We start from the raw sequence: 26,591 nt of genomic DNA, 5'->3' as shown, positions 1-26,591 counted from the left end.
CAGGGGAAGTACTACTTTTCACTGCTATTGTGAGAAATGAATTTTTAAGGAGAGCCTCAGCAGCTTTGTGACTGCTCTTCTCTGCAGACAAGACCTTACAGTGGAGAATGAAGTCACTGTTTGGGAAATCTAGACAATGGGAGTAAGTGGATCCCAGGATGGCAGGAGCCAGGGGGCAGTGCTGAGGTCAGAGGGGGTGTGGTTCCTGTAAGGGAGGCGGACCCAAGGCAGCAGTCAGAATCATCTCACTCTAGCACATCTAGTAGAGCATGATGTTCCCAGAAGTGAAATCTGGAAGACTACTAAGTTCTTACTTTCTCTGTATATATAAGGTCGTTCTTGTATTGCTATAAAGAAATAGGTGAGACCAGGTAATTTATAAGGAAAGAAGTTTAATTGGGTCATGATCCTACAAGAAGCATTAACACTAACATCTGCTTTTGGGGAGGCCTCAGGATCATGTCAGAAGGCAAAGCAGGAGCTTCCATGTCACATGGTGAAAGCAGGAGCAAAAGAGAGAGTTAGGTGCCACACTTGTAAACAGCCAGATGTCATGAGAGGGCACTCACGATCACGAGGACAGCACCAAGGGAATGGTGCCAAACCTTTCATGAGAACTCCACCCGCATGAGCCAATCACCTCCCACCAGGCCCCACCTCAACCCTGGCGATTACAGTTCCACCTGAGATTTGGTCGGGGACACATATCCAAACTGTCTCATTATAGAAGCAGATCTACAACCAGAGTCACGACTCCTCAATCAATTTCCAGATTAGAGCCAGTTTACAGCCCCAGAACCCCCTGAATGAAAGGGAGGCCAGCTACTCTTGAGGAAGGAGCCTCCTACACTGCAAAAAAATTACACTGTTAAACTTTCTCACATCTTCCCCAAAGGTAAGGCACCATTTAGCAGGCTAACTATGCAATGGGCAAAAGGAAATAATCAGGCGTCTTAGAAACTACTGGACATTGGTTCTGAACTGACTCTAATTCCAGGAGACCAAAACCCCCTCTGTGGGCCACCAGTCGGAGTAAGGACTTATGGAGATCAGGTGATTCACGGAGTTAAGCCCACGTCTGTCTCATAGTGGCTCCAGTGGGTCCCGAAATCCATCCTGTGGTTATTTCTCAGCTCTAGAATGCATAATTAGAATATATATACTCAGAAGCTGGAAGAATCCCCACATTGGTGTATAAGGGACAAGGGTTATTATGGTGAGATAAGCTAAATGGAAGCCACTAGAACTACCTGTTCTTGGAAAGTAGTAAACCAAAAGTAATACTGCCTTCCTGGAGGGGTTGCAAATATTAATGCTAGCATTTAGGATTTGAAATATGCAGGGATGGTGATTCCCACCACATCCCCCACTCAATTCACCTGTTTGATCTGTGCAGAAAACAAATGAGTTTTGGAGAATGACAGTAGATTACGGTAAACTTAACTAGATAGTAACGCCAGTTGCAACTGCTGTATCAGATGTGGTTTCATTGAACAAATTAACACATCCTTGGATATGCAGCCATTGACATGACAAATGCTTTTCTCCTCTGTATCTGTTCATAAGTCTCATTGCAAGCCATTTTCTTTCAGCAGGCAAGGCCAGCAATCCATCTTCACTGTCCTGCCTCGCAGATATATCAATTTTCCGGGGCAATGTTAAAATTTATTTTGCAGGATCTTGATTACCTTTTACTTCCACAAGATATTACTGATCCATTACACTGATGACATTATGACCATCGGACCTAGTGAACAAGAAGTAACAAGTATGCTAGCCTTACTGGTAAGACATACACATCAGAGAACGGTAAATAAATCCAACTAAAATTCTGGGGCCTTTTACCTCAGTAAAATTTCGAGTGGTCCAGTGATGTTGGACACATCAAGATATTCCTCTTAAGGCGATGTTTCTTTTTGTCTCTCCTACAACCAAAAAAGAGACTCAACACCCATGGATCTCTTTGGATTTTGGAGGCATCATATTCCTCATTGGTGTGTGTTACTCTGACCCATCTACTGAGTGACCTTGAAAACTGCTGCTTTTGAGTGGGACCCAGAACAAGAGAAGGCTGTGTAGCAGTCCAGGCTGCTGTGCTAGCTTCCCTGCTGCTTGGGCCATATAATCCAGCAGATCCAGTGGTGCTTGAAGTGCCAGTGACCGATAGGATGCTGTTTGGAGACTTTGACAAACCCTACAAATGAATAACAGCACAGGCCCTTAGAATGTTGGAGCAAAGTCCTGCCGTCTTCTGTGGATAACTCCTCTCCTTTTGAGAAACAATTCTTGGCTTGCTACTAGACCTTAGTAGATACAGAACTCTTAACCATGGGCCACCAAGTTACCATGTGATCTGTGCTGCACGTGATGAGCTGAGTATTATCTGATTCACCAGGCTATGAAGTTAGGCGTGCAGAAGAGCACTCCAGCATTTAATGGAAGTGGTATACACATGGTCAGGCCTGAGCAGCCCCTAAAGCACAAGTAAGTTACATGAAAAAGCGACCCAAAGGCCCATGGTCCCCACATCTGTTACAATGCCTTTTCTCTCCCAGCCTGCCCCTATCAGTTTCCCGTTATCAGTTGACAAAAGAAGAGAAGACTTGGGCCTGGATTACAGAGGATTTTTCAGGATATGCAGGAGCCATCTGAAAGTGAATAGCTGCAGCACTGCAGCCACTCTCTGGGACATCCTTGGACAGTGGTGAAGGAAAGTTGTCCCAGTGGACTCAACTTCAAAGAGTATACCTGCCTGTTCACTTTTCCCGGAAGAACAAATGGCATAACGTGTAAACATAATTAGAAGATTGGTGACAAGGAGACCTAGGAAAGAGATATGTGGATGGACCTCTCTGAAGGAGTGAAAAAAACATGGTGATATTTGTGTCCCATGTCAATGCTCACCAAAGGATGACCTCAGCAAAGATTTTAAAAATCAAGCGTATAGGATGACCTGTCCTGTGGATACCTGTCAGCCTCTTTCCCCAGCCACTTCTGTCATCACCTAGTAGACTTAGGAGCAAAGTATCCATAATGGCAGGGATGGAGGATTAGCCTACATGGACTCCCACTCACTAAGGCCAACCTGGCCACGGCGACCGTGAGGGCCCAGTATGCCGGCAACACAGACCAACACTGAAGCCTTGATATGCACCTGGGGTGATCAGCCGGCTACCTGGTGACAGGTTGATTACATTGGATCACTTTCATCATGGAAAGGGCCATGTTTTGATTTTACTGGAACAGACACTCTGAATTTAGAATTGCCTTCCCTGCCTGCAATGTTTCTACCAAAGCTACCGTCCATGGACTTACAGAATGCTTTAACCACAGTCGTTGTTCTCCAAACAGCAGTGCTTCTGATCAGGGAATTCAGTTAATAGCAAAAGAAGTGCAGCAATGAGTCCATGTTAATTGAGTTCACCGGCTTACTGTGTTTCCTACCCTCCTGAAGCAGCTGGTTTTGTGGAATGGTGGAATGGCTTTTTGCAGACTCAGTTACAGTGTCCGCCAGGTGACAGTACTGAGCTGGGGAAAGATTTCTCAGGGGTCTGCATGCTTTAATTCGGCATCCAAAATACGATGCTATTTCTCCAAAACCCAGAATTCACAGGTCCAGTAATTAACGGGAGAAAGTGGGAGTGGTCTCACTCACTATTATTCCTAGTGAACTACTAGCAAAATGTTGGCCTCCTGATCCTACAACTTTACCATCTGCTGGCCTAGAAGTCTGTTTCAGATGAAGAATTGCTTTCACCAAGAGACACAACAGTGCCTTTATAGAACTGGAAATTAAAACTATTACCCAGTGACTTTGAATTCCTCATGCTTCTGAATCAATAGGCATGAAGAGAGTTACTAGTCTATTTCTGGTTATTGATCTTAACTAGAAAGGGGAAATTGGACTCATACTTCAAAATGGAGCTAAGGAAGGGTGTGTCTGCAATACATATACCCTTAGGGTATTATCATATTTTGTAATTCCCGTATAATTTAACATAGGATGTATTGACTATATCAATGTATTTAAGTGTTGTTGATTTTATGTTATAGTATTTAAGTTACAGGATATCAAGGAGAAAAGTAAACATCATTCAAGGATTATACCTCCTTTTCTGGGGAAGGGGTAGGTATGTCTTCAGTTGTACATGGGATCATTATATATTAGACAGAAGCATGACCTTGCTATTTATTTTCTTTGTTTGGAGATTAAGTACAGTTTAAGGAGATATGTATGGTGCCAAATTGACAAGGGGTGGACTTGTGATGAATAGTTTCATGTCGAAATTCGACTATGCTATGAGGTGCCCAGATATTTAATGAAATACTATCCCAGCTATATCTGTGATGGTGATTTTGGGTGAAATTAACATTTGAATCAGTAGACTGAGCAAAGCAGGCTTCTCTTCCTAATGTGAGTAGTCCTCACTCAATCAGTTGAAGACCTAAATAGAACAAAAATTATTCTGACCTTCCAGTAGGTGACAGAAAACTCCTGCCTGGCTGTTTGAGCTGGGTCATGACTTTTTTCTTGTCTTCAGACTAAACTCAATCATTGGCTCTTCTTGGATTTTGAGCCTGCCAGTTTTCAGACTGGAGCTTACACCATTGACTATCCTCGTTCTAGGGCCTTCAGATTCATACTGAAACTATCCCATGGGCTCTCCAACTGCACTTGACTTCCAAGCCTCCAGAATTACATAAGTGAATGCCCTATAGAAAGTCTTTCTCTCTCTCTCTCTCCCTGCGTCTCTCCTATTGGTTCTGGTTCTCAGGATATTCCAGACAATAGTCACCTCTGGCTGAAAATTCAAACTTCTTCACTTTGTAGATTATTTTTTCTCTGTGATTCAAACATTCTAATTCATAAATAATAATCTATATATACATATAACACATTAGTTTATGTTTAATAGCCTTACAGAAGATATGGAGATGTAGCCAAAATTACTGTAAACATAGCCTTATATTCTTTAAAAGTTAATTCCCCATTGTTTTGCCAGCTAATTTACCTCTGAGCATTTCCTAGCATGACCCTTGTTCTCTTTCCCTCATCTCCCACCTTCTCCTCCCTTCTCTTCTACCTTCTCTCTTCGCGGAAGCAAAAACTAAATTCGTCTCCTTGTCTCATACAAGATAGTTTTGGTGCCCCCTTTGCTGCTTTAACTCTTGCCAATGGGCATAACTTTAAAGTTTCCATTTTATCCTAAGCAGCTCATCAAGCTAGTACTTCTACATTAGGAATTCTCCTCTGATAGGAATTCTACTGCCAGCTATTGAAGTTATAAACGTCTCAGTCCCTGTCACAATCAAAACAACTGCCACTGACTGAGAACTCACGCTCCAATCACTGTTATGACGTGCTTCACTGACATTCTCTCGTGTTCTTACAGAAACACCACATAGTCACGCTTTTTCTAACTGCGGCAGATGCTGCTGTGTTTCTAATCAATATCCATTTTCCTCTTATTTTAAATTAAAGGGTGCTGCTCTGTTCAGTCCCACTTTACTAGACCTCTGCATCCCCCAGGATACTATTAATGTTGGTAGCCAAGGGCTCTCAATTGTCCTGTTCTCCCGAGGCCTTCTCCACACTGAAGGGAGCTGCCTCACCTGGACAGCCTGTGTAGCCAGTGACTGGCTGACACATGGTGTAAATGGCTATTCCTCTTGCCTCAGGTCAGGCCAACTCTGTGACGCAATCCATGCTCCAAAACTTTGGGTGTCAGGCTGAGCCAGACCTGTGTTGAGATCACCCTGGCTTAGGTGGATCTCACCGTTGTCTCACCCGGCTTACTATTCCCCTCTCATAAGGTTATTCTCTCAAGAAAAGGTACTCAATCATTGCTATTGCAGGCTCTGCTTCTAGAGGACACAACTTGATAGACTGGCTGTGTTGCAGAAAAAAATAATGAAGGCCATCCAGTTAACAGAAGGAAACCAACTAGGATATCACTGGAGGCTGGGTGAGTGGCACCCACTCCGAAATGCTAGCAGTGGACACAGACAGGACTCGGATTAACCAGTTCATTGATTTTCCATAACCGTATTTTATTTTCTTTGTGGCAATTATCATTCTCTGCTATTATAGAATTTTGCATCTTTTAAAGGTTTTTTGTTTGTTTGTTTTTGTTTTTGAGACAGAGTCTGGCGCTGTCACCCAGGCTAGAATGCAGTGGCTCAATCTCCATTCACTGCAACCTCTGCCTCCCACGTCCAAGCAATTCTCCTGCCGCAGCCTCCCAAGTAGCTGTGATTACAGCTACGTGCCATCACGCCCAGGTAATTTTTTGTAGGTGCGGGGGGTGTTATTTCTAGTAGAGACGAGGTTTTACCATTTTGTTCAGCCTGTTCTGGAACTCCTGACCTCAACCAATCCGCCCACCTCAGTCTCCCAAAGTATTGGGATTACAGGCATGAGCCACCACACCCAGCCTCCCTTAAAGTATTTTTAAATATCTACCTTTTTAAAAGTTTTTATCTACCTTGATAGAGATACAAGAATGAGGGCCTTTCTTAAGTACTATCATATTCTCCCAGTCCCTAAAACAGTACTGTCAGACAATGATGCTACTACATATTTGTAAAATAAGTGAATGAAAAATGAACGGAAAAAGAGTGATTGAAAATAGCTTGAAGTCTATATGGGATTGAGAGAGCTGATTAAGTAAGTTGACAGAGATCTGGGAATATCAAAAGAACTCTGGAGAATGATCTGTTTGGTATATAAATTAAATACTGGGAACTCAGGAGAGATGGTATAGGGCCTAAGATCATATTTGGGTGACTAAGGCCTTCACTTTAAAAGCTCAGTGTAGTACTTTATGTAAAACCTTATAACTTACCATATTTCTTTTTGGCATTTTGGGTGATGCTTAAGAATGTTAAAGAATAAAAAACTGTTTGTGTTACCTGTGCTGTGTGTGCAGTAGAACTTAACCTATTCCAGTTTTCATCTTATCACCAGCAAGCTTTTTAAAGTAGTAGAAACTACTTTTTCAGAAGGCAAAGCAGCCTGTTTTGTTCACGGGGTGATTACTTGCTGTGAATACTTAGTGATCGCCTGGCTTGGAAACGTGTGCGTGTGTATATAATAAACTAGACTGCTACTACCTGTTAATTGCACTTTATAATTGCAGCTTATCTCCTCTGCACACCTTCAGAATCCTGGCTCGGATCACAGAGAAAAGGTTGTGTACGTGGCTTGATTGACAGAGCTCATTTATTAAAGCTCTGGGGGTTATGTTACTAACTCTGCCTCATGCGTTTCTATTTTATCTAATATTCTCCATTCAGATGTACACAAAAAGTCCATCTTTTAAATGCATAACTAATGTACATATACACTGTTATTGTTATTGTTGAAGCTGTTGTTGAATAACTTTAGTTATTTAAAGTTAGTAAAGTTATTTTTATTGTTATTGCTGTTAAAGTTATTGATGGTTAAATCACTAACTTTTAGGCAACAAATTGGTGGATCATTTATTGTTGATTTTAGGCAGTTGCCACAAGGTATTAATGTCCTGACATTAAGGATTATAAAGTGCATCTTTCATTGACTTGATCATTCCCCTCCCATTTCTATTGCCCCTTCCCTTGGGGTGCTGGCATTGGGTTCATATGTGTGCAATCGAATCTTTCCTGACAGTGAATAGCCATGTGTTTAGTCAGGCATTTGCATAGGTTCAAGTAGATGAGAATTTTATGGAAAGTTGAAGAGACATTTCAATACTTTTCATATTCATTTCAGAAAAGTATAGTACAAGAAGAAGAGCTTGTACAAATATTGTGTCTAAAAAGCTAAAAACATCTTATCTTAGTAACTGAGTGGCTAACAAATAAAGTCACATAAAGCTCTGTTAAAGGAGTCAGAATAAGCTATTATAGAATTCCCATCATGATGAGGTCTTATTGAGCAATATTATCTTCCCTTAATTGTCTTTGTAATGTTGACTTAAATGGGAGAATATTGCATTCCTTTGCCTTTTCCTCTCTCTGAAGGTTTTGAAGAAGAAACAGAAGAAGCTGTGGAAAATCGATTCTGCTTCCTTTTAGTGATTTTGAATGTAAGCTCACCATAGTCTGGAGTGGAAATAAACACAATGTTTTAGTTGATTGTATCTACTAACACCATCTACTCACCATTCTTGCTTTCATTGATGGCTCATTTTAAGAAAACACTTGTTTAATGGATGTAGAGTTTCTTGTTCACAAGATGAAAAAGTTGTGGAGACTCGCACAAGAACGCGAATACACTTAACACTGCTGAATTGTATGTAAAAATGGTTAAAATGGTAATTTTAAGTTGTATTTTGCCACATATAAGAAAAATACTTCCCTCAGTTATTGGCTGGGCAATAAACCAAAAAAAATCTCAAAATAAGGATATTTTGAAAGAACTATTTATGAAAATTTTATGAAAAGGGTATTAACAGACCCTAATACTCAAAAATGACAAAACACACATTCCTTTCAAGTTGATATGAAACATTTATAAAAACTGCCACGTGCTAGGCCACAGCAAATATCCACAAATAATAATAATCAATATAATGATCATATTATTAGAACACAGTTTGACAGCATAGATTTTGTTAGCCAGAAGTCCTTCACAATACACTATACTTTGAGAAATTTAAAAATACGTTTGAAATAAGAAAATAAAGTTATGTTTAGAACAGAACAGCAATGGAAACACTGCATATCAAAACCCAAGAGTGCAACTAAAGCATTCCTTAGAAGGTGATTTATAGTTGTAAATATATTTATTAGAAAAGAGAAAGCCTAAAAAAGTCAATGGGGTAGGTAACTCCCATGGAGAAGAGACTTTTTACATAAGACACAAATAAGGCAAACAGCTCAAAGTGCAGAAATAGCCAAATTATAAGGGAACCCAGTGTATGAGATCTTCTGCTTCAGGTCCATTGGAAAAGAATGGGCAACTCTAAATATTAATAGTACTGGGATATTAGTTACAGAAGAGAAAAAATATAAAATTGGACCCCTGCCTGACACTTTACATACAAAACAAATGTAAGTTCTAATGAGTTAAAATAAAAAACTTTGAAATTCAGAAAATATGAAGAAATAGTTTATACCTTCCAGTGGGCAAGAATTTTATACCCAAAACACAAAACAGTAAACTATGAATTAAAACACTAGTTCATTTTACAACAATAATATTAAAATTTTAGTTTATCAAAAGACTTTATAAAAAGGGGGCAGAAGCGACTAACAGAAAGAAGATATTTGCAACACCTATGACAAAGGAGTAGTGTTTATGGAATATGAAGAATTTATACAAATCAGAAGAGAAATGAAAACAAAACTGGAGAAAGGAAACATATAACCTGGCATGTCATAAACAAAAAAATCACATTATTCATAAACTTGACAAAGATGCTCCATCTCCACATATGGAGGTCAAGAACAACTGAAGTTCAGCAGAACATCCCGAAGTCAGGATTTTGTCGTGTGTGTGTGTATGTGAGTGTGTGTGTATTTTTTATGTTCTGCCTCTGCATATTTTATTTTATATTTTATGGACATTTTCCCATGTCATTAAGTTTAAAAATGTAAATGACTCATTCAGCATATATCTAGTGAGCTGTTTCCATGTGCATTATACTTTTCTAGTTACTGGGGCTACATGAATAAATGAAATAAAACAAAGCAAGAATCTCTGCCTTTATCAAGATTCTATTCTGGGAAAGGCAGATGATAAACAAGAAAAACATAGTATATTACACAGTGATGAGTGTTAAGAAAAATAAAACAGTAGGCTAAAAAGCATTGGTAGGGGAGTGAAAATTTTGAAGTTCAATATGTGAGTAAAGTTCTAACTGAATCAATCAGCCATACATAAAAATATGGTATAATTTAATCAGCCCTCCATTATTCAATATTTAGGTGTTTCTATACTTTGACATTGTAATAAAAGAAAGTGAAAATTTTGTCACACGTCTTTGCTAGTGTCTCCGATTATTACCTTAGAAAGGTTTCTTTTCTTTCCTTTCTTTTATTTTGAGACAGAGTCTCACTCTTGTCACCAGGCTGGAGTGATTTACTGCGCACTCCAGCCTGTGTGTCACCAGGCACAATCTAGGTTTACTGCAAACTCCATCTCCCAGGTTCAAACAATTCTGCCTCAGCCTCCTGAGTAGCTCAGACTACAGGTGCCCACCACCATGCCCAGCTAATTTTTGTATTTTTAGTAGAGACGTGGTTTCACCATGTTGGCCAGGCTGGTCTTGAACTCCTGACCTCAGGTGATCCACCCGCCTTGGCTTCCCAAAGTTCTGGGATTACAGGTATAAACCACCGTGCCCTGCCCAGAAAGATTTCTTCAACATGAAAAATGGAATTACTAAGAATAAACAAAAATGTTCTTGACTTCCATGTTCTTGACTTCCATTCATAAGAACATGAATGAAACAGTTAAAGATTCGTGTTTTATTGCCAGAATGCTTCCCTAGAAAGTTGTTCCAGCTTATACTTCCAGTAGTATTGCTGGCATTGAGATTTAACAAAATCTCCTGAGTATTAAAGGGAGCTCCCAATGACAATAGGACAGTTCTCTCAAATGTTACCTCTAGGGACAGACAGTAAATCCTGCTTTTAAACTTCTAAATTTATGATTAAAGATCTGGTAATGGTTAGTACAGTAAGAGAGATGGAAGGGGAGAGAAACATATCAATGTGAAGAGATGTTTCTCCATAAACCATAGAGACAAAGAGAATCAAATGTTCTGTTACACAGACATCACAGCCACTCACGTAATCTCAATGCATGGTTCCATATGGAAAGAGCAGATGAGGCACGACCAGCTTCAGAGGAGGCTGCTCACAGGGTTTCCTGTGTGCGTGCTACAACCTACAGTTGTGTAACTTGGAGGATTAAGTGGGGCTGGAAACAGGAGGGTGTATTGAATGTCTGTTTTAGTGTTTTAGAAGTGGTTGAACACAACCCCCCATGTCGATTTCTGTATAAAGAACAAAATGTCCATTTTCCATAGAGGATAAAACAGAAAGCCTTTGCACTGGAGATCACTGGGACCAGTTGAGGAAAGGGGACAATATTGAAAACAAAGCACATACTGAAAATTAAGATTCCCAGCTTTTTCTCACTGCCCAGCTTTTAGAATGCTGGCAACAGGGCTTCCTTCCTCTAAAAAGAGAATTCAAAAATATTTATCTGTGGGGATTAGACCAGCTCAATAAAGATGTCATAAAAATCCTGACATTAGGCATTTCCCCAAAAAATAGATCTAACAGCAAAATAATGGTCCTAGTGATAGGTTTCTAACACTAAATAACTAGAGGGATTTTAGGGCAAGCATGTGGGGCTTTGACTGGTAAGTAAAGACATTTGATTTCAATCCTGGGGTACAGTGTGAGTTCTGGAGAGCTCTGAGCGGTGGAGAGATGGAAGGGGCTTCTTGAGAGACTCATCCAGCCAGGAAAGAGAACTTTAGAAGGTTGAGCCTGAAAGCAGGGAGCTCATTGCAGTGCTGGAGGGGGAGAGGGTGAAGAGGTGGGGCAGATGATTAGCATTCAGTCCACAGGGCTCCTGGGTTTTTCTGAGCCTAGAGACTTCCTAAAACATTTAGTATTTCTGGGGTTAATGTCTATTATCTCTTTTCTAAATGGCATGCTTTGTATTTCTTATAGGAAAGTTCTTGTTCATTATAAGACAATTATGAACTTTCTGAAACTCTGAAGAAAGCTGAATGTTGCAAAGTAAGCTCACGGGTGAAGATATTCTTCCATTTTCAACAACGCTCTTATCAAACTAGGCAAAGAGAAGACTAAGTAAACACACCAGAGGGAACCTGAATCAGGAGAAGCTCAAGCTCTCCCAGGAGCTCCCCTGAAGGGTTTATGTAAGTCTTAGAGGATCTTCTGCAAAACGAAGTTCTCCAAGAAACAATCACCGACTAGTTCTTTTCACATAAAATATCGATTTCCTAAAGGTAAGAGAAAAAATTAAACATATTGAAATTCTGAGTTTATTTGAACATTCAGAGATTCTTCTTTTTTTTTTTTTTTTTTTTCATCCAGATGCAATGGCTTGATTTCAGCCCACTGTTGCAACCTCCGCCTCCCGGGTTCAAGCAATTCTTCTGCCTCAGCCTCCTGAGTAGCTGGGATTACAGGTGCCTGCCACCATGCCCATCTAATTTTTATATTTTTCGTAGATATGGGGTTTCACCATGTTGAACAGGCTGGTCTCGAACTCCTGACCTCAGGTAATCCACCCATCTTGGCCTTCCAAAGTGCTGGGATTACAGACATGAGCCACCACGCCCAGCCCATTTTTAGATTCTTGAATGGGGCAGTACCAGACCACAGCAGCCAACACTCCATAAGGAGGGGCAAGAGGGGCAACTTCGACTGAGTATTTGCAGAAGCAAGACAAAGAAAACAATTCTGACTGGTTAGTGTGGAATGCCCCTATCGAGGTTAGTTGGTGGATTCTGATTTGTACAGTTTCTGATTTGTGCAGTTTCTGGTAGGAATTTAAAGTTTTGAGCCACGCTAGTGACCTGTCATTTAAGTATTTTTAATACTAATGATAGAAAACCTGAAGACCTTGACAGCATCTGAGATTTTGTGATTTTTAATGATTTAGAAGAAACAGAAACAATCCTAATAATTGTCTTCCTCTCCCTATCCCGTTTCTGGACATGGTGGAGTGCTTTAACACACAGGACTGGCAGAAGAGAGAAAGAGCCATCAGGAGGAGGAGGAAGAGATGAAGACAGCAAAGGAAGAGACAAGGAAGCAGGAGTGGGAAAAGGGAGCAGGGAAAGAGGAAGTAGAAAGAGGAGGAGGAGAAGAATCAAAAAGTAGAACAGATCCAATTGAGAACTAAAAATCACACTCGGTCTGGGAGGGGCGGGGGAGAGGAGGAGGTGGCCAGAGGCTGTGTACCCTGACCCTTGGACCGCCTGAGACCCCCGCATCCCCAAGGCACCTCCACAGATGATGGACTGTGGGGATTCAGAGCTGGAGTCTGTGGACGGGGAACAAGCCGCGGTGGTCCCAGGGCCACCCCTGGAGCCCCGAGTCCCGGAACCCCGAGCCCCAGTGCCCAAGCCCGGCCTGGACTTGAGCCTGAGTCCGCGGCCTGGAAGCCCTGGGAGGCGGCAGGGGCGGGCGGAGCGCGGGGCGCGGGGCGGCAGCGGCGGCAGGTCGGTTCCCGCCCGGCACCACCTTCCCGGTGCGGTCCGAGCCGCAGCCCGCCGCGCCGCAGGAGCTGGAGATGCCGCGCTGCAGAGCAGCCTGGCCTCGGACCTGGAGCTGAGAGCCGCAGCCGGGAGCAGCTTTGATGCCGCGAAAGCGGTGGAGGAACAGCTGAGAAAGTCGTTCCAGATCCGCTGCGGCCCGGAGGAGAGCGTGTCCGAGGGGCTGAACGTGCCGCGCTCCACTAGGCTCTTCCGAGACCTGGTGAGCCTGCAGGTGCCGGAGAAGCAGGTTCTGAACGCCGCGCTCCGAGAGACAGTGGCTCTCCTGCCGCCGCAGGCTCGAGCCCCGCCCCCAAGGAGCCACCTGGGCCGGGGCCAGACATGACCATCTTGTGTGACCCAGAAGCACTATTTTATGAATCTCCACACCTGACCCTGGACGGTCTGCCCCCTCTCCGGCTTCAACTCCGGCCCCGCCCTTCAGAGGACACCTTCCTCATGCACTGGACACGGGATGGGAAGCGTAGACCCCAACGATCCTTGGAGGGCTAGTTCGTATTTTTGTGTTAAAGTCTTTGTCAGAGTAAAGTAATTTTGCTAATAAAAAAAAATCACACTCAACTGTTCTGATGAAAACGGAAGACTTCTGTAAATGCAAATGAAGCAGCCACCACTGAGGCACAAATAAATGTGCAGTTTTCCTTTTACCACGTGTAGAAATGCGTGAGGCATGGCAGTTATCACCTTCCAGAGAGAGAGCTTACATAGAAAAGTAAACATGCTAGATAAGAATGAACAGGAGTTAGCCTGAGGTAGGATAACTTAAAATGCAATATTCAGTGCTTTGTCAGAGGAATAGATGAGATACAATGAAAGACGCAATCATGCACTAAAAGAAGATAATAAGAAAACCTTGCACTGCAGGAGGTTTTATTCATCTACCTGGGTTCTTTCTCTAAGGTCAGTGGACTTCCTTTCAGATTCATGAACAGCTATTTTAAAGTCATAGATAACTTCAAGATTTCACAAATGCAGCTTAGCATCAAAATCACTAGCCATTTTTGACATAATTTTGATATTATCATTTGCTAAGTCTCACATAATGTTATAGTGTTGTACTGAGGCGATGATTTTGATAGATCACTTGGTGAGTAGATTTTGGTTTGGAAATCAGAGCATATGTCTACTGATTATGTAGATGCTATATTTACCATTATTTTACAAAGAAAAAAATGGTCCCTGGGCATGAATTAGAATGTCTATTGCTTTATAAATTTCTAAAAGATAGTATAGCTTAAGGAATAAATACATAAGGGATGATAATGTTTTATCAATAACTGTTGTCACTTCTGCTACATTGCAGAAATACAACTAAATTAGGCTTTGATTTATTCATCCTGATTAATTAAAGACATTTTATGTAGATTATTTTAAGAAAACAGCCTATTCTGCGAGTACAAACACCCTAGACATGAGGTCAGCAACATTAAGTCTCTGTAGAGTCAGGCTGACCCACTGTGTAGACCATTTACAAAACTAATTATATTTTCAAATAATCTATTTATAGGTATGGAATAGATTATTCAAACATATAAATATAATTACTTTTATAAATTCAAATAATGACATTAGTTTTTTTAGTCAGTGGTTTCTAATTGAATTTAAGCAACACATTTTCGTAGTTACTGTTTTTAATCTTTCTCCGAGAGATGTGCTACGTGCTGATCACTAGTCACAAGGATAAGTTAATTGACTGTAGTTTCTAAATACTTCATTTTGAATAAGTGGATTTTAGTGGGCATACTCTCTGATAATAGTGAAGTCAAACATTTTTATAAATACTTAGACATTAATTTTCCTTTTGAAGTAGCATTGAAAGATGCAGTTAAAAAGAATTTGTGGAGTATGTGTGTCTGCGTGTGAGAGGGAGAGAAAAGACATATGACATATGAGAGTAAGGGTATGTATCAGTGTGTATGCACATCCACTAATTCTTCGAAATTTGTGTAGATGAGTGTTTGTGTAGCCATCTGTATATGGAGTGAAAGTAGGAGCAGTATACCAAAATTTATCACCTGATTTCATGGTGCTGTCCAAGAGGCAACATGTTATTAGAGTTCTAACTATACTGCTTAGCCATATTTAGGTATAAGGCCATAAAACACACGCAAGTTTCCAAGATCAGACAAGATCAGGCATGTTCAGGGGTGGTAAGGCTGTGGGTCACACCCAAGTTTAATCTTCTCTGCTGGTAATAATATCTGAAGTTGTTCTGCTGAACTTCAGCATTGCAAGCTCTAGCAGATTATTCTCTACTCATATAAGGCTGAAAAGCATATGCCATTCATTTACTGTGACTCTTCCAGTTTCTTTTTTACAGAGAACTCACAAAGCTAGAAGCTGGCTGCTTTATGAATTATGTGGGCTCTCCAGAGTTACAAGTAACTATACCATAAAAAATTGAAATGCATGCATTTCATTTAAATTGTCAAATTTCTTGCCATAAAGTTGTTCAGCATATATTATTATAATCCTTGTAGTATCTCTAGGGTCTGTAATGATGTCCCATTTTACATTCTTGATATTGGTAATGTTTTCCTTTTTAAAAAATTATTCTTGCTAGGTGTTTTGCATTTTTTAATAATCTTTTCAAAGCATCAGCTTTTGGCAGCACAGATTTTATTATTGGTATGTGGTCTATTTCATTGGTTTTTATTTTTAATTTTTTCTATTTACTTTTGATGCTTAATATTTTATTTTCACATAGTTAAAATTTTATAAAAATCAAAGGTATATATAAGGCTTTGACTTTAAGAAATTAATGCAAAATGAGACTTTTACAAGTTCTTCAATGCTAATCTAGTAATAAAATGTTTTTTTTTCTATTATTTTTTTGAGACAGAGTCTTGCTCTGTCGCCAGGTGCCAGGCTGGAGTACAGTGGCACAATCTCTGTTCACTGCAACCTCTGCCTCCCGGGTTTAAGTAATTCTCCTGCCTCAGCCTCCTAAGTAGCTGGGACTACAGGCACGCACTACCACGCCCAGCTAACTTTTGTATTTTTAGTAGAGATGGGGTTTCACCATATTGGCCCGGATGGTCTCGATCTCTTGACCTCGTGATCCGCCTGCCTCGGCCTTTCAAAGTACTGGGATTACAGGCGTGAGCCACTGCGCCTGGCCTTTACTGCATTGCCTTCCTGAGGGCTATGACCTGTTAGGGCAGGCCTCCATCCTCAGTGCAGTGTGCAGATTATTTTGGATGATCATCTTGGTACTGGGCCTCTGCTGCCTACAGGGATCGGGCTTGGTGGATAAAGAGACCAATTCACCACTGTCAGAGTCCTCTGGGCTGACATTTGGTGAGTGGGGCATTTGATGGGTATAATTCTGGTCTGCGGGACTTAGGCTGGCTAGTGCTGTCTGGTGGCGAAGAGAGGCCATCCTTTGATGGCTTCATCCACTGCAGATGTGATACTCTGTATCTTTTCTGGTGCTGACTCTCTTCATACCTTGCTACAAGTTCTAGAAGTGGAAACAGTAAAACATCTGCCTCTCTGTCACCATCTTTTTCTCTGTGATCATCTGAAGAGACTGTATGACCATGAGTCTCTTCATCAGAGCTGAGCTGAGGCATGGAGACCTGTGAGGTCACCACATTTTGCCCATCTTCCTGTCATTACTGAGCATGACTTGCTCTTCTCCCTTGTCATCTTCAGTTTTCAGTGAGCCATCATTCCATCCTGCTGGCAAATACACAGGAATGTAGGACACGAAGAGTCAGTGCGTGGACAGCAAGACCTTCCAGATGTATGAGCACAACACAGCTGTCTGAACGGCACAATTTCCCAAAGGTGCTTTAGGAAAGCTTACCTGATTCTCCTCTTAGAAGAAACAGGCATCAGCCAACTGGGATAGTGGCGGTGCTCCACAATGAGACTATCCTAAATGCTACATCAAGTTAAATTGGAAACAGCTCCAGTGAAAGACATTAGCCCCATAAGGAGAACTTATCAGTGGGATACATGATATGGTTCTTCCCTGGTAGTCTCTAACCTAGTGACCCCATTTGCACATTTAAAATTAGTATACTGAGCTGGGCGAGGTGGCTCACACCTGTAATCCCAGCACTTTGGGAGGCCGAGGCGGGTGGATCACGAGGTCAAGAGATCAAGACCATCCTGGTCAACATGGTGAAACCCTGTCTCTACTAAAAATACAAAAAATCAGCTGGGCATGGTGGCGTGTGCCTGTAATCCCAGCTACTCAGGAGGCTGAGGCAGGAGAATTGCTTGAACCCAGGAGGCGGAGGTTGCAGTGAGCCGAGATCGCGCCATTGCACTCCAGCCTGGGTAACAAGAGTGAAACTCCGTCTCAAAAAAAAAAAAAAAAAATAGTATACTAAAGACTGAGGGGCTGGGCATGGTGGCTCACGCCTGTAATCTCAACACTTGGGGAGGCCAAGGAGGGCAGGTCACCTGAGGTCAGGAGTTCGAGACCAGCCTGACCAATATGGAGAAACCCTTTTCTACTAAAAATACAAAAATTAGCCAGGTATGGTGGCGTATGCCTGTAATACTAGCTACGCAGGAGGCTGAGGCAGGAGAATCACTGGAACCCTGGGGGCAGAGGCTGCAGTGAGCCAAGATTACGCCACTGTACCCCAGCCTGGGTGACAGAGCAAGACTCTATCTCAAAAAAAAAAAAAAAAAAAAAGACTGAGGGAAAAAAACCTCAGAAAGGTTCAGGAGAGGGGCACAGGGAAGGGAGTTAATTAAGGGTTAAAAAAAAAAACACAATCAATTGGACTCTCTCACACACATTTTATTTCCTGGTTTTATCTTTTTTGGTGATGAAATCAATGGTAGCTGAATACAGCTCATGGAGGCTTGAAATACTAGATGACAAATTTCATGCCAATTTTAATAAAACTGGATACAAAAGTTAATACCAGGTGCCTCAAGCTTCACCTACACACGCGTGCGTGCACACACACACACACACACACACACGCTTACAACCCTTGAAACTGAAACAAATCCAATTTCAGATCGTGTGCTAGATTCACTGGAAAAGAGCTAGTGTTTGTTTCCTCCTCTGGGTGTCGGAAAGAAGCAAATTTGCATCCTTTGGGCTGGGCTCGTATTGGTTGATGGGTGTGGATTCTCCTCCCAGGTCTCCTTTAGAAAAGCTTTGGATTCCAGGTAGCACCTTGGACAGTATTTCTTCATGGAGGATGCTGCGATTCCTTCTTACCTGATCACCCATGGTTAGAAAGCCAGAGACTCCACCCTCTTCACCCCAGAACAGCCATAGAAATGCTCAGGCAGGAGGCAGCAGTCTGACATTTCTAGCTAGTGCTAGAATGCTTGTGCTTTGACTCAAGAAAGGTAAGTATTTCACTAGAGATTATATTAGAAAATCTGGAGTTTGGGATTTCCTTGCTTTTCTTTCAGGGATGTGAGCCACACATTACAGGAGAACTGGTTTTGAAGCCTCTTAGTTTTGTTTTCGTCCTCAGGCCAAGCTGGGTCCCCTGAGCACTTTTCCATTGCAGGTAAGGAAGCTGAGCACAAGCCTGTCTCTCACACACAGGTGGACTTCAATGTGATGTTATAGAACTTTCCTAAAGGACGCGGTGGCAAGACATATCCAGTGTAGTAACACTGTCCTTCACATTGGTCATTTGGCATGATTTTCAAAATTCATATTAGTGTATTTAAGACATTTTATAATTATCAAGCAAATCTTACACTTTAATGTTAATAAATAATTTATCCTTCAAAATCTTATGTATACATGGGATATATTAAACATGTAAGAAAGCATGACATATATATGCTGTTCAACCATAATTAATCAGCATGTCTGACTAGACCTGAAGATAGATAACCATTCATTTCAGTCACGGAGCTCCGGGTGGAGTAGAATTATGTGAAGAACTTGCAGAAAAAGGATTTTGTGTGTTCGAATTCCTCTATTCAGCCAGATGCTAGCATTCATCTTGCATGCACAATCTGGTCTTACCTTCGTAGTTCTTGTCATGCCCTCCAGCCATCCTGTCTGAGGGCACTCTGTTGTTTCTTCCACCCTCAAGGCACAGCCACGGACCCAGGTCAGGGCAAACCATAGCCGGCACATAAGTACGCATGTCCTTACCTGCATTATGGCAACCTTCACATGACACGAGTTAGGACACCTCTACATTTCCGTAGTAACAGATCTCACAGAACGCTCATTTTCTGGGCTTTTACGGGTTGTTTAATGTCCATCAAGTTAATTGAATGGAATCAGCTTTGACAACAGCCTTCGTCATCTACAGTGAGAGATAACCCAAGAGATTGTTTGATTTGGGTCCTTCCAGTTAAACTTCATTTTTACTTAAAACCATGTGAAAGTACAGGTTCATTTAACAAAAGTATTATCAACTAACAGGGAGGGGAGGTGGGCGAGATGATGCCTTGTGAGTGATATTTTCCCCTGATCTCTCCAGGGCACCCAGATGCCAGGACAGGGTCCTGCTCCCTTCTTTCTCTCCCCACCCACGAAGGTACTCCCCTTTCCTTCTCCCTCTGCCTGGGGAGCCAACCTGAGCACCACAATGAATCCCATCAGACCCCAAGAAAGAAATCAAGAATGGCAACTAAAATTTGTCATGCCTGATGCAGCACCTCCAGGAAGACCGATGAGCTTTGCTCAAGAAGCTTTCAGGAACCAATACAAATAAACTACAGTGGTGATTTCTTTTTTTTAAGAGGGATAACATTGCCGGGAAACTTGAATGTTACTCTTCAAGTATGGGATACAGGGGGTGCATACAATAGGAGGCAAGATGGTGGGTAGATTTATCTATGGACCACACAGAATCCTCTTGATATATGATGTTACAAATTAGCAAAGCTTGGAGAATTTAGAAGATCAGTACATTGTACTGAAGAAAAGGAGCGAAGAGTCAGAAACTTTGCTGCTGGTTGCCTTGGTGAGCAATAAAACTGATTTGGAGCATATCAAAACAGTTAAACCTGAAAAACACTTGTGGTTTTGCCAGGAAAATGGTTTTAGTAGCCACTTCATCTCAGCCAAGACAGGAGAATGTATCTTCCTGTATTTTCAGAAAGTTGCTAATGAAATTCTTGGAACCAAATTAAACAAAGCAGAAAAATAGAAGAGTCATAGAGGGTGGTGAAGGCAGATATTGGAAACTACAACCAGGAACCTAGAACTGTTACTCTTCCTTCAAGCTCTACGTCTGCATCTGTAAGCGCATTCTTTGTGTGTGTGATAGTCCTGGCTGCACCTCACCTCTGGGTGGGCCTGAGCACCTTTGGAAACTTGTTTTACATACGACTGTCTCTGTAGTTCAGTTAACACTTACCTTTATCTCACTTCGTCGTCAAGTGTTGCCTCACAGGCCAAAGGCAGCTCCTTGGACTGGTAAGAATTCAATTTGGAGACCACACTCTTTAAGTTCAAAATGGAAAGCCCATTCTCCGGAATTAAGCTGCTTCATCCAAAAAGAATACTGGCTCTCTTTATGTCCTCCCTTCTTTTCTCCTTCATGTAAATCCACAAAATATGGAATGACTGCATGAAAGATGAAAAGTGGCCAGGTCTTCATCATCAACCAGGACTTTGCTACAGCAGCTTCATTGTCCTACCTGAGCTCATATGTGGCGAGTTATACTTCAGAATGCAAGCTTTTACACACAGAATACATTTTACCTACAGATATTTCAGAAGATGGTCTTTTGCTATTTTGAGTGAAAATGTATAAAGCTGTATCTAACCAAAAATGCTTGAAATAAAGCTGTAATCAAATTTCTTTTATTTTTTAATAAAAAAGCCTAAATTGTTTATATTGTAGCTTGTAAAAATAGTATCTGATATTGTGTTTTTACTATTGTATGATGGTCACTATGTACTGTGTAACACTCAGGTTAAACGGCCTTATGAATTTTGATAAATGTTCGCCTGTAGCTCCATGTTTAATTTTTCTTGCAAACTGTATAAGAATACCCCTAGAATGAGTTATGACAGATTTTTGGATCATTGTGGATCAGACTATATATGATGTTCAGATATTTTTCTTCCACAAATAAATTTATTATGACTTTTAAGAAGCGACATATCAAGAGATCGAGAACATCCTGGCCAACATGGTGAAACTCCGTCTCTACTGAAAAGTACAAAAAATTAGCCGGTGCAATGCCTGTAGTCCCAGCTACTCAGGAGGCTGAGGCAGGAGAATTGCTTGAAACCGGAGAACGGAAGTTGCAGTGAGCTGCGATCCCACCACTGCACTCCAGCCTGGGCAACAGAGTGAGGCTCTGTCTTCAAAAAAAAAAAAAAAAAAAAAAAAAAAAAAAAAAAAAGAAGTGACATAAACTAATTGGGCACACTGTAATAATGTATCTGTCTGAGAACTGATGTTTCTGCTCCTTTTCCCTTATCTTGACCTATTCTTCATGGTTTCATGTTAGTCACATACAGCAGATGCCCTTGTTCATCTATAATTCAAGTGTACTCCTTTCTCTGGGCTAACATGGTTGTTTTCTTTCCATTTGTTTTCAGAAAACAAATTTTATTTCCTTAAAATGAACTGAGCATTTTTATTTTAATAAATTGTCCCTGTATAATTTTATTATGCTAGCTTTTTTACTATCCAGGTCTTCAGAAAATATTATTTATGTAAGAAAAATACTCATAATACTTATGTATCATATTAATCTTATCTGCAATCCATTTTCTTTTATCATTTCTTACGAAAACAACACTAGAATTTTGTCACAAATAAAATTTTGTAGATCACCATCTCCTTACACCACCACACCTGGCTAAGTGTTGTTTCGTTTTTAGTAGAAACAGGGGTTGCACCATGTTGGCCAGGCTGGTCTCTAACTGACCTCAAGTGATCTGCCAGCCTCCGCCTCCCAAAGTGCTGGGATTACAGGTGTGAGCCACCAGACTTGGCCGACCCATAAACTCTTTTTTTTTTTTTAACAATGGTTTACATTTCCTTTTTATTTATTTCTTGAAACTACTTGTATTGTGAGTTTTTCACAGATGAAATATGGAACTGAACAGATTCTTTTTTTCTACAAAATTATGGTATAAACTTGCTTAATTTTCTTATTGCTAATAAAACTTACAGGGGCATAGTTAGTAAAATAAACCCATTAAGAACTGAATGTGTAGAATATGCTGCAAGATACAAAATATAAGCTAAAAATGAGCATATATACCTACGTCTGGACCAATACAGTACTGAATGCTGGCAAACATTTATCGTGATACAGGGAAAAATTAATAAAAGGAGATGCAGTTCAGTACTGGAAGGGTTAAATAGAAACCCTAATATACTATTGTTTCTAACCATCCATTCCACATTACAGTTCTTGAAAACAAAATTGTAAGTCTGACACAGAAAATTACACACAGTTGTTCAGTACTCATCAGAAACACAGCTGCGTTTGAAATCAAGGTAACTTGGTTAATAAGTGAACAGCATTGCGTTTCAAAAGGAACTCCTCCCCAGTGAATTTTCTGGTTAGCATGACTAATTAGGTTAGTTCTCAAGAATGGCATCGGAAGTTTTCTGTGAAAGCACAGACGGTACCAGTTTCATTAAAAACAAGAAAACAAAAAAATGAACCAGTTATGATTGCAGATAAGTCTGTGCAGTAAGAGTGACAAACATTTCACAATTAATTCGTGTATAAGGATGCCTTTAATTGCTACAGTTTAAAGAAAGTGAGCAGCAAATTAGATATTATATTAGTGTTCAACTCTGAAGTCACTCAAAACATAAAGGGCATTTTTAAAGCCTTTAGCTTGCCTTCCCAATCTATGTGATCAATTAAATGGAATGAATAAAAGCATATAAGATCAGAGACTCAGCTTCTACGTGTGGGTTTAGAAATGGCATAGAGTCATAAGAGCATCAGTTCCAGCCTTAGACCAAAAAAACCCTGGAAGAGTATGATGGTGAGATTAAGTAAGCATGGTCAGGCTTGGAACCTGAAGGTATTTGAGAGCAAAAGCTCAAAGATGAGTAGGGAAGAGCATAACCTATTAAATAACAAGGTGTACTATAATACCGTGATATTAAAAAAGGTAGGGTGAAAATGTACCTTTTACTAAAGCTTATTCCAGGGTTTTTATACAATATATAAGTTCCTTGGTCCATAAAAACTATGTTAGATTTGTGCCTTCTAGTTTGTTCAACTTGTATTCCAGCCACATTATTGACTTCTTGTCCATTTAAACAAAAACAAACAAAAACAAACCAACAACCAACAAAACAGTTGAAAAATTTCATTTCCAATAGTTTCTACATTTTGATTTTTTTTTGTTTTGTTTTACTGTGGCTTCTGCATTTTACATCAGCTCTTACATATAGAGAGCAGAGTTTCTGAATGGTATTTTGAATAGTATCACCTGGTATGAAGTTTTCCCAAGAAATCACAAAAGATTGTTCAGTTTTTTTCTCCTTTTTTGTCAACAGTTTGCCACACTCAAGTCAGTTTAAGGGTTAGCAAAAAGACGATAGGGTGACGCTGTTGCTGTGGGTGATGTGACACTGGTTGAATGTGTGCTGGCATTTTTACAACTTCCCACGCTGTTCGAGTTTGATTCATTAGGGGGCACCTGGCTTGAACTGGCTGGAAGGATTGCTCCTGCTGCACTGCAGTGTGGCTGCAGCCCTGGCTCTGCTGTGTAGGTAAAGGTAAGGATGGTGGAATAAATGATTCCATCATTTTGGACCAAAGTTGCTGCAAACTGGACTGGTTGCCAGACCCATCTCCAGCCTTCTCGGGATGCAGAAATGTCTGGAAGGACACAGCATACTCTCGCCCCACCTGTACATAGTTTCAGCTTCTACATCCCCAAACTACACTCATAAATTTGGAGGGAAATTCTGTCCTGTAAATTCAAGCATTGCTATGTCCCCACCACCATTCAACTGAAGGCTGTCTACGACAGGCATAGGCATGACCAGGGCAAGGACGGGGTCCATTCCTTTGTGAAATATATACTCTGCCTTATGTGTGCTAATGATTGTCCACAAAGTACCATAATTTTTCATCTTTACTTGGTTCTTTTGGGCATGGAGTGGCCTGAAATTGAATTATTCTTTCTTGAGAAAGGCACAAGTACATTCTTTCTGTATCCCTAAGGTAAAATGCATGTTTATGGAGCTGTGACACAGGATCATCTGCATCCAATAATGCATTCTGCTTATCAACTTTCCTAATTATCAATCATGGGAGTGCCATGCCAGTAACTGAGCACACAAGTTTGACTGTTTGTCCATAATGGATGTAGCCATCTCAGACTGTGAATTCTTCTCCTTCTGATTCATCATCATCCAAGAGATGATGTTGAATGCTCCCCATTGCTGTGAACTGGCATGAAAATTACCTCCTTCCACATGCAGGTATCTGGTACTAACTGTCTGGGATTGTAGTATATTAAACAGAGCCACCGTGGTGGGCACCTGTAGTCCCAGATACTCAGGAGGCGGAGGCAGGGGAATCGCTTGAACCCAGGAAATGGAGGTTGCAGTGAGCTGAGATCGTGCTGCTACACTCCAGCCTCGCAACAGAGCAAGACTCCGTCTCAAAAACAAAAAAAAAGCCACCTTTGTTCCTGAGGCAATGCAGAAGTCAGCATTTTTCAATGACTGCTTTTTTTGGAAAGCTTGGAGATGACTTTTATCTGCTTGCTGAGGAACACACCATTGGCATCACTCTTGCCATAGAACATCATTACAGACAACATGAAGTGCTTTCACTTCTCTGAATCAGATATGCACAACGTTTTGGCTGTGCAATAGTTCTCTCCTTCCAAGTTTAGCTGCTGCATTTCTTGGTCACTATTTCCTATCTCAGTAAATGCACGGCTTTGAGACTTGTTCAGAACAACCATCACATTCCATTTGTTCTTTTATTTTCTTTCATCCGTTGCCCATAATATATACATAAGGAGAAGGGAAAAAAAAAATCTTTTTTCATTTCCATATGACTTGTGAAATTTTTGCATGAAGAATAAATACTGTTAGATCCCCTCATGCTTTTAAATAATTTCACATAGCTTCCCTAGTTTAGGTGGATGCCACTCATCAAATTTCCTTTTTTTTTTTTTTTTTTACAGAGTCTTGCTCTGTCACCAGGTGCCAGGCTGGAGCGCAGTGGTGCAATCTCAGCTGACTGCAACCTCCACCTCCTTGGTTCAAGCAATTCTCCTGCCTCAGCCTCCCAAGTAGCTGGGACTACATGTGAGCACCGCCATGCCCAGCTAATTTTTGTATTTTTAGTAGAGACAGGGTTTCACCATATTGGCCAGGATGGTCTCGATCTCTTGACCTTGTGATCTGCCCGCCTCAGCCTCCCAAAGTGCTGGGATTACAGGCGTGAGCCACCGCACCCGGCCTAAATTTCCTTTTAATCCATGCTACGGTACTTAAAGAACATGTTAAGGTAAGTCACAGCTTGGAAACCTTCGATGCACCTCAAAATGCCTCAACCGGTGTATCTGTATCATTCTCCTTTCATTTTGAGATCATAATGGTTCTGAAGAACTATAATGCTTCTATTTGAATGATAGTCTCATAATTTCAGTAAGGTTCTGCAGGCTGTATAGGAAGCATGGCAGCATCTGCTTCTGAGGAGTCTACAGGGAGCTTTTACGCATGGTAGACAGCAAAGCAGGAGCAGGAAACTTACATTCCCATAAACTCTTAAATGATTGTTAATCACAGACCATGATAAAATACTAATTTTTATGTAACAGAAAAATCAAAATTAAGAAGTCAAATAAGAGAAAGAAAATCCAACATTACTTGCCTCTGAATATGATTCAGTAGGAAGTACACTGCACCACCTTTGAAGTATTCTTGCCAAAAAAAATGAATGTAAAAGAACTTAAATCTGATCAAGCCTCTTGTTCTATCAGTTTAATTGAAATCCATGTTAAATTATACCATAAGGATGCACTAAGCCAAACACAAAATGTGAGAAATTCTACAGGCAAGTGGCCTAGGTTTTTCTGCAAATACATGGAGTCAGGTGGGAAGAAGACATTGTGATAGATCAAAACTGTAAGAGTTAAAGAAAGAGGAAAGAAACACAAAAAGTAGCTCAACAGTCAGAGGCAGGTTTATTTTGGAGAATAAACCTGAGAGTCGCTTCCGGCCAATTTCAGTCAGGAACAGATTAAGAGTATTTATTGGTGAGAGAGCTTATCACAGGCTTGGAATGTTTCTGTGTGGAGGAGAAGTTTATGGCAGGTTGAAATGTCTCTGGTCAGATGGGAGGTTATCTTGGGACTGGCATCTCTCCAGCTGGAGGGGAATTTGTCTGGGGGCTGGCTTGTCTCTGGTCATGGAGGGGTTTATCTTAGGGTTG

At 41.0% G+C, this 26,591-nt stretch overlaps 1 protein-coding gene and 4 pseudogenes across 1 annotated transcript in view; 3 read left to right on the top strand and 2 right to left on the bottom strand.

The window, feature by feature from the left end:
* LOC108294702 overlaps positions 1 to 5,375 on the bottom strand; it is a 38,034-nt pseudogene extending 32,659 nt beyond the window's left edge.
* ZNF484 (zinc finger protein 484) overlaps positions 1 to 26,591 on the top strand; it is a 442,175-nt gene that overhangs the window by 314,824 nt on the left and 100,760 nt on the right. The window lies entirely within an intron of this gene.
* On the top strand, positions 12,245 to 13,808 carry LOC108294707 (annotated as a pseudogene).
* On the top strand, positions 19,787 to 20,544 carry LOC108294683 (annotated as a pseudogene).
* Positions 23,710 to 25,282, bottom strand: LOC119469202 (annotated as a pseudogene).

The sequence above is a fragment of the Cebus imitator genome, unplaced genomic scaffold (genome assembly GCF_001604975.1).
Source record: "Cebus imitator isolate Cc_AM_T3 unplaced genomic scaffold, Cebus_imitator-1.0 Scaffold598, whole genome shotgun sequence".
Classification (NCBI taxonomy): domain Eukaryota; kingdom Metazoa; phylum Chordata; class Mammalia; order Primates; family Cebidae; genus Cebus; species Cebus imitator.
The sequence above is the reverse complement of the archived record's forward strand: the minus strand, read 5'-3'. Positions and strand labels throughout refer to the sequence as shown.